This window comes from Oncorhynchus kisutch, linkage group LG4, assembly GCF_002021735.2.
Source record: "Oncorhynchus kisutch isolate 150728-3 linkage group LG4, Okis_V2, whole genome shotgun sequence".
NCBI lineage: Eukaryota > Metazoa > Chordata > Actinopteri > Salmoniformes > Salmonidae > Oncorhynchus > Oncorhynchus kisutch.
The window spans coordinates 9,678,443-9,688,265 of NC_034177.2; positions in this window are offsets into that span (position 1 = coordinate 9,678,443).

Sequence of the window (9,823 nt, forward strand, 5' to 3'; positions counted from 1 at the left end):
ATAATGTCCTCTTAAACAGGCATTATGCAATTTAGGCGCTACACCTGATATCTTCAAAGGGAGATACTCCTGCTGTCAGGCTCTATCGTCTTATCCTGTGAAGATGAACAGATGCGTCTTATCCTGTAAAGATGAACAGATGCCTTCATCAATGTTTTCTGCCTGTCTGCTTCTAACAGGCCCCGACTACAAGCAGTTGAACGTTGTGACATTATATGCATCTTATTGACCTGCTGCATACTTTAGATAAGAGCAATAAGCTTTACAGTAAGAAAAATAGACATTTTGTACAACCATAATGTCTGTGAATGGACTGTAAGATGTTACAATATAGTTGATTTTTTTTATTTAACCTTTATTTAAAACAGGGAGATCCCATTGAGGCTCAGGCTTATTTTACAAGGGAGCCGCTGTATGTACACAATCATACAGATTCTCAACATTTATATTGGTGTCACATGTTGGTCTCACCAGGGTTAAATCTCCCTGGTACAGAGTGAGCACAGCACCCATCTTTTATCATATAAAGGATTTCCTGTTCCCACAATAGGAATGTACAATGTACAAAGTGTTCTAGTGCATTACAGTGTCATTTATAATTTGTCATAGATTACTCTGTTTCCAGTGGTTCTAGATGAATCTTTCTTTTAGTGCATGACGACAGGCATAACATTATTCTTTTTTTTAACCTTTATTTAACTAGACAAGTCAGTTAAGAACAAATTCTTATTTTCAATGATGGCCTAGGGAACAACGGGTTAACTGCCTTGTTGAGGGGCAAACTGACAGATTTTTACCTTGTCAGCTCGGGGATTCGGAGGGGGGGGGATCGTAAACTGGCTCCCCAAATTCCCAGTGACCTCTGTGACCTGGCCATTAGGCAGCTGCCTAGTACGGCAGATTGACCAGGGAGGCATTTTCCGAGCTAAACTGGCCAAAATGCACATCCAACAACACAGAACACCTCAAATAATACTACCCAAAAACAATCACAATTTCTCTTACCCAGTGGCATATGGCCTTTTTAGGTGAGAGCTGATGCCGCCCCGTGATATGCAGTGCCCACTTTTTCAAAGTTAGGGGCTCAAAGGATTTAGCTTGTCCATGCCCACTTTGTTATCTGACATTCAGAGCTTAAATAGCCAAAATGATCAGTCACAGAAATCAGGACTAATAAAGCCAATGGAACTGCCTGGTTTAAAAACGGTAGGCCAGTTACATGGATGGGTATTCATAACATTTCTCGAACTGCATTGTTGGTTAAGGGCTTGTAACTACACATTTCACGCTAAGGTTTACACCTGTTGTATTCGGCGGATGTGACAAATACAATTTGATTGCGGCCGACAGTGTAGGCTACACTATTCTAGTATGGAGGGGTAGGATTGGGGAAATTTGTTTGGCCTCCCCTATGGGCGGCAGAGCGGCCAGGACCGGGCCTGTGGCCACTGATAGGTTGCTAGGGTCAGGTGGTTGCACGGGGGCCGGACAACTGACAGTCCTCTTCCAGTGGGTGATATTAAAGCAATAAGCCCGAGGAGGTGTGGTGTGTATGGCAGCAGTGGCATTTTGGACATATACCACAAACCCTCCGAGGTGCGTTATTGCTATTATAGACTGGTTACCAACCATAATTACAACAGTTGTTACATACGCCTCTAGAAAGAGGGAACGCAACACCCTGCTACATCGCAACGCCCCGTGGTGTGAAAGAGGTATGGGACTGTAGGTGTGGGTAAGGATGACAAAGGCAGAGAATTGACCGCTTACTGGGAATTTATTGATTCCTCCACACGGTAAATTTTGGGGAAAAGGGGCTGGACAGAACCACTCCTCTCCTACCTCCCCACTACTTACCTAACCTACCCTCTCCTACCTCCCCACTACTTACCTAACCTACCCTCTCCTACCTCCCCACTACTTACCTAACTTAGCACCACCTGGTGCTCTAACCTAAATACAGGGGGTGGTCAGCCCAGGACTTACCTAGTGTGCATAGACAGTAAATACTATGGGTTATGTATTTTTGCATTATACCCATGCATTATACCCATGGTATATTGTCTGATGTACCATAGGTTTCAGCTAATCAGAATCCAGGACACAAGCTAACTGGTTTATAATTAAGCTAAATATACCACAGCTAAGGGTTGTTTTTAGCGGAGTGTGCGGAGTGCCTGGATACAGACCTTAGCCGTGGTATATTGGCTATATACCACCAACCCCCGAGGTACCTTATTGCTATTATAAGCTGGTTACCAACGTAATTAGAGCAGTAAAATAAATGTTTTGTCATACCAATGAAATACCATATCCGTAGTATATGTGATACACCACGGCTGTCAGCCAATCCACATTCAGGGCTCAAACAACCCAGTTTATAATGTCTGATATACTATAGGTTTCAGCCAATCAGCATCCAGGACACAAGCTAACTGGTTTAAAATATAATTTATACCACAGCCTTATTGAATACTCTGGCTTGAAGGGCATTCTAAAGTCTGCATTATGTCCCTTTTATTTTATTTTTTATTTCACCTTTATTTAACCAGGTAGGCTAGTTGAGAACAAGTTCTCATTTGCAACTGCGACCTGGCCAAGATAAAGCATAGCAGTGTGAGCAGACAACAAAGAGTTACACATGGAGTAAACAATTAACAAGTCAATAACACAGTAGAAACCAAAGGGGGAGTCTATATACAATGTGTGCAAAAGGCATGAGGAGGTAGGCAAATAATTACAATTTTGCAGATTAACACTGGAGTGATGAATGATCAGATGGTCATGTACAGGTAGAGATATTGGTGTGCAAAAGAGCAGAAAAGTAAATAAATAAAAACAGTATGGGGATGAGGTAGGTGAAAAAGGGTGGGCTATTTACCAATAGACTATGTACAGCTGCAGCGATCGGTTAGCTGCTCAGATAGCTGATGTTTGAAGTTGGTGAGGGAGATAAAAGTCTCCAACTTCAGCGATTTTTGCAATTCGTTCCAGTCACAGGCAGCAGAGAACTGGAACGAAAGGCGGCCAAATGAGGTGTTGGCTTTAGGGATGATCAGTGAGATACACCTGCTGGAGCGCGTGCTACGGATGGGTGTTGCCATCGTGACCAGTGAGCTGAGATAAGGCGGAGCTTTACCTAGCATGGACTTGTAGATGACCTGGAGCCAGTGGGTCTGGCGACGAATATGTAGCGAGGGCCAGCCGACTAGAGCATACAAGTCGCAGTGGTGGGTGGTATAAGGTGCTTTAGTGACGAAACGGATGGCACTGTGATAGACTGCATCCAGTTTGCTGAGTAGAGTGTTGGAAGCCATTTTGTAGGTGACATCGCCGAAGTCGAGGATAATATAATGCACAGCAGTATTCGACTGCTATGAAGTTTATATTTAAATGTTCTATGTGCTGCTGTTGAAAGCTAAAGTCGAATGGAAAACATTATTGGTGTAGTTGAATTAGATTTTTATAATAGCTAGCTACTGTAGGAGGACTGATGGTTTGTTAAGACACAGATAGAACAATGAGATAGATATTTCACCGGATGTATAAATGTGAAGCATCCAGTTGATGTTTCCACTCACTACCAAATATGGTAGCGAGAGGAAGCCCACTGGCCGGCAGTGGGAGAAGATGGAATGAGATGGATTTTGGCCAATATTTTGCAAATTCCCAAAACTAAACTCAGTTATGAACAGGGTGGACTATATTCCACATGTTTTAATCTATTTGTGTTTTGCACTGTATTGCTTTCTGTCTCATGTTGTACAGATCGTCAGCAGGAAAAAGATTGAATTCTGTTGAATTGTCAAGTGGGCTAAACTCTCATTAAAAAACATTATACACTCTCTTTCAGATCTGCCAAACACACCTCTGCCTCTGACAGCTTCTACCTGTGCTGATCACAGGTGACACTGTCAGTGATTTATTTAGAATTCAAGGCACACTTAACCAGCATGGCTACCACAGCATTCTGCAGCTATACCCCATGCCATCTGGTTTGCGCTTAGTGCGACTATAATTTTTCATTTTTCAACAGGACAATGTTCCAACACACCTCCATGATGCGTAAGGGCTACTTGGCCAATAAGGTGCTGCGTCAGATGACCTGGCCTCCACAATCACCGACCTCAACCCAATTGAGATGGATTGGGATGAATAGGAGTGAAGGAAAAGCAGCCAACAAGTGCTCAGCATATGTGGGAACTCCTTCAAGACTGTTCGAAAAGCATTCCAGGTGAAGCTGGTTGAGAGAATTCCAAGATTGAGCAAAGCTGTCATCAAGACAAAGGGTGGCTACTATGAATGATCTAAAATCTAAAATATTTTTTGATTTGTTTAACACTTTTTTTGGTTACTACATGATTCCATATGTGTTATTTAATAGTTTTGATGTCTTCACTATTATTCTACAATGCAATTTCCATGTTGAAATGTTGTTGTGTGCCTAATGATTTGGATTCTGGATAGATACCCTTATTAGGTTTCCTGGTACTGACCAGACAGTTCTCGAGAAACTATCTGGAAAACACAAAGGCATGTGGATTATGATACATGATGAACTGATAGGAGAACTTCCTAATGATCCCTTAGAGTCACATAAAACATTTGATATTAGCTTAGTCACATCAAACTCATGCCAAAGTCGCATCCCAATTGGACAGAAACAGCTTCAGCCAGGGTCGGACTGGCCATACTGCAGTTCAGGCAATGCCAGGTGGGCAGGTCCCTTTTAGGCCCAGTGGACCTGTCAAAATGACCATTATTTGGCTGATAATGGGGGCCTTGAGTAGGATGTCACAAAGTGCTGTACAGAAACCCAGCCTAAAACCACAAACAGCAAGCAATGCAGGTGTAGAAGCACAGTGGCTAGGAAAAACTCCCTAGAAAACCTAGAGAGAAACCAGGCTATAAGGGGTAGCCAGTCCTCTTCTGGCTGTGCCGGGTGGAGATTATAACAGAACATGGAGTAAATGTTAGTTGACTTTTCATAGCTGATCATTCAGTATCTCTCCTGCTCCTGCTGTCTCTAGATAGCAGGTCTGGGACAGGTAGCACGTCCGGTGAACAGGTCAGGGTTCCATAGCCGCAGGCAGAACAGCTGAAACTGGAGCAGCAACACGACCAGGTGGACTGGGGACAGCAAGGAGTCATCAGGCCAGGTAGTCCTGAGGCATGGTCCTAGGGCTCAGGTCCTCTGAGAGAAAGAGAGAAAGAAAGAAAGAAAAAAAGAGAGAAAATAGAGAAAAAGAGAGAGAGAATTAGAGAGAGCATACTTACATTCACACAGGACACCGGATAAGACAGGATAAATACTCCAGATATAACAGACTGACCCTAGCCCCCTGACACATAAACTATTGCAGAATAAATACTGGAGGCTGAGACAGGAGGGGTCGGGAGACACTGTGGCCCCATCCAATGATACCCCTAGACTAGGCCAAACAGGCAGAATATAACCCCACCCACTTTGACAAAGCACAGCGACCACACTACTAGAGGGATATCTCCAACCACCAACTTACCACCCTGAGACAAGGCCGAGTATAGCCCATGAAGATCTCCCTCACGGCAGGAACCCAAGAGGGGGTGCCAACCCGGACAGGAAGATCACGTCAGTGACTCAACCCACTCAAGTGATGCACCCCTCCTAGGGACGGTATGAAAGAGCCCCAGTAAGTCAGTGACTCAGCCCCTGTAATAGGGTTAGAGGCAGAGAATCCCAGTGGAGAGAGGGGAACCGGCCAGGCAGAGACAGCAAGGCCGGTTCGTTGCTCCAGTGCCTTTCCGTTCACGTTCACATTCCTGGGCCAGACTACACTCAATCATAGGACCTACTGAAGAGATGAGTCTTCAATAAAGACTTAAAGATTGAGACCGAGTTTGCGTCTCTCACATGGATAGGCAGACCATTCCATAAAAATGGAGCTCTATAGGAGAAAGCCCTGCCTCCAGCTGTTTGCTTAGAAATTCTAGGGACAATAAGGAGGCCTGCGTCTTGTGACCGTAGCGTACGTGTAGGTATGTACGGCAGGACCAAATCGTAAAGATAGATAGGAGCAAGCCATGTAATGCTTTGTAGGTTAGCAGTAAAACCTTGAAATCAGCCCTTGCCTTAACAGGAAGCCAGTGTAGGGAGGCTAGCACTGGAGTAATATAATCACATCTTTTATAAATAACCGGGACGATTTCTGGTCCCATTCCGTCCCTGGCTGCAGCAGCAAAACCATGATGAAAAGCAAGGAGTTCAAACAACTAAGAGGACAAATCTCTCCTCTTTCCCATTCTATTGGGCATAGCCTAGTGTTTAAAGCTTTGGACTAGTAACGGACAGGTTGCAAGCTCAAATCCCCTAACTGACAAGGTACAAATCTGTCGTTCTGCCCCCGAACAAGGCAGGTAACCCACTGTTCCTAGGCCCTCATTGAAATTAAGAATTTGTTCTTAACTGACTTGCCTAGTTAAATAAAGATAAAATATAAAGTGCCTTCAGAAAGTGTTCATACCCCCTGACTTATTCCACATCTGGTTGTGTTACAGCCTGATTGATTAAATATACTTTTTCATTTCACCCATCTACACACAATACCCCATAATGACAAAGCAATAACATATTTTTTGACATTTCTGTAAAGTGTATTAAATTACAGTTTTTCTCAATTTCTAAAACACTAAAACCCATTGGTTGAACAAAGTTCTCATTTGCCTGGACTCATTTAGTTAATTATGCAGTCTGTTGTCAATACCTTAAACCATTTCACATGGTAAAACACAATTTGCAGATCTCACTTAGACTTTTCAGCAAAACTCTAAACACATTCTCATTCTCAAAACGCATTCTGCACTCTAATGCACATGTCATCCATACTGGTAAACACATTCTGCACTCTAATGCACATGTCATCCATACTGGTAAACACATTCTGCACTCTAATGCACATGTCATCCATACTGGTAAACACATTCTGCACTCTAATGCACATGTCATCCATACTGGTAAACACATTCTGCACTCTAATGCACATGTCATCCATACTGGTAAACACATTCTGCACTCTAATGCACATGTCATCCATACTGGTAAACACATTCTGCACTCTAATGCACATGTCATCCATACTGGTAAACACAAGTGGCAACAATCAAATACAAATAGAGAACACTTGTCATTGATTGAACACAACCACTCAAAATTGATTTAACCTGTTTCAAATGATGCGACACAACCAATATAAGCCAGTTCAGAGACCAAACAGGTTGTTGAAGGTGGGAAGGAGAAAGTCTGAGAATGGATACTGTAGTACAGTGCATTGTAGGCTGTATACTGTACAATGGATGAATTGTATGGCCCTGAACATTGTGCTTTTCATTTATTAACAGTACTGACTGCTCAATAGATTTTGACAGGTTGCAGGTTCATATCAACAAAGAACAAGAATTACAGTATCACAGAGACAAAGGACAAGTTTGTGAGATGCAGGGTACAGTACTGTAAAAATAGGGGTACAAGGAGGAGGAAGAACAAAAAACAAAATTGCAAAGAGCAAAGCAGAGTAGTAATTTCTGATCAAATTTGATAGATACTGATACTATGATAGAACATGTTTTCGTTCATCAAAAGACAATGACGGAAAAATATGAATATCTTTTTAGATTAAAAATGTACTTCTCCCTGAGAATTGTATGTTTTGAACAATGTGTTTTCTATTTTTCGGTGTATTGTTTACTGACTGCTTGAGAGTGTATATCATTTTGATCACTTTGTTTATGATTTGAGAGCAGTGTTTGATTTTGAACACAAGTAAAACTGTTTTGAGGCGAAGGTTTCATTTTGCAAGAGGAGTCAGAGGTTATGTAAATAGTGCTTGAAGATGAGGTTTTGTGTTTAATGTTTTCAGGAAATGGAGCAGGTTTCAGAAATTGTGTTTTAGCAATTGAGAAAAACTGTAAATACAGAAATATCGAATTGACACTGAGTCAATACATGTTAGAATCACGTTTGGTAGTAATTGCAGCTGTGAGTCAGGGGTGTGAATACTTGTGTAATTTTTTTTTTCTGAAGACACAGTATATGATGATTAGAGGATTTGTCCTTTTAGTTGCTTTGAAAATCTATGTCAAGATCTGAAAATGGCTGTCTAGCAATGATCAACAACCAACTTGACAAAGCTTGAAGAATTTAAAAAAAGAATAATGTGTAAATATTTTACAACCCAGGGGTGCAATGTTCTTAGAAGCTCTCCTAATGACTCCTTGTGACAAGGCTGGGACCCTGCAAGCTGACACCGGTTGTCAGTCAAACAGTGTTTCCTATGACACATTGGTGCGGTTGACATCTGGGTTAAGAGAGCAGTGTGATAAGAAGTAGGCAGCCAGGCAGGTCACTTTTCTGAGGACGCATGACTCCACCGTTGCCTCTTCCGAGCCCAGAGATGAGTTACAGAGATGAGTCAAGTGACCTTATTTGTTAAAGAAATACCCTTGTGGCCATACCATCCTACGGGACTCCCCCCGAACCACATGAAATGATGGCATGTTTGAAGGGAGAAGAAACACAAGGCGATATCTTTTTAACCAGCTCCATAGACACTGCTATTTACAATGTACTAAAGACATCAAAATCTCCCTGTAGCATTTCCTAATCACACACTGCCTTTCACATCTGTACACTCACACTTTTCACACACGTACACATGGATTTTGTACTGTAGATATGTGGTAGTGGTGGATTAGGGGCCTGAGGGCACACAGTGTGTTGTGAAATCTGTGAAGGTATTGTAATTGTTTTTAAATTGAATAAACTGCCTTAATTTAGCCGGACCCCAGGAAGAGTAGCTGCTGCCTTGGCAGGAAGTAATGGGAATCCATAATGAATACAAATAATCTCCAGCATGGACATGACAGTTACACTATTGAGTGGCACCAGGAACTTCAGCCCGGCCGTCACTCAAGCAGGGCTGGCGGCCAGTACGAACAAACAGGCAGGTTCTGCTTGATTTCCCTAGTAATCTGCCAATTTGCCAGTTAATTACATTAAGGGCCGGCTGCCAAAGCCCACAAGCTGATATGCTAACCCTTTCACCCTTTTCACTGGGTGCCGGCTGGATTCCTTATTTATTTATATATATATATTTTTAAACCCATTGAGTCCAAATGTCTCTTTCACAAGGCAGCCCTGCACATCCTTTACATAAAAAAATACAAACACTTCGGAAAAATAATCAAATTCGTCAGCAAAAAGAGGTCCCCAATCAACATGTTGAACTGCCCGAGAGGTTCCACAACATCCTGTTGTAGGGAACTCTAGATTGTTCCATACATGGACATCCTGTTGTAGGGAACTCTAGATTGTTCCATACATGGACATCCTGTTGTAGGGAACTCTGTAGGTTGTTCCATACATGGACATCCTGTTGTAGGGAACTCTGTAGGTTGTTCCATACATGGACATCCTGTTGTAGGAAACTCTGCAGATTGTTCCATACATGGACATCCTGTTGTAGGGAACTCTGTAGGTTGTTCCATACATGGACATCCTGTTGTAGGGAACTCTGTAGATTGTTCCATACATGGACATCCTGGTTTAGGGAACTCTGCAGATTGTTCCATACATGGACATCCTGTTGTAGGGAACTCTGTAGATTGTTCCATACATGGACATCCTGGTTTAGGGAACTCTGCAGATTGTTCCATACATGGACATCCTGTTGTAAGGAACTCTGTAGATTGTTCCATACATGGACATCCTGGTTTAGGGAACTCTGCAGATTGTTCCATACATGGACATCCTGGTTTAGGGAACTCTGTAGATTGTTCCATACATGGA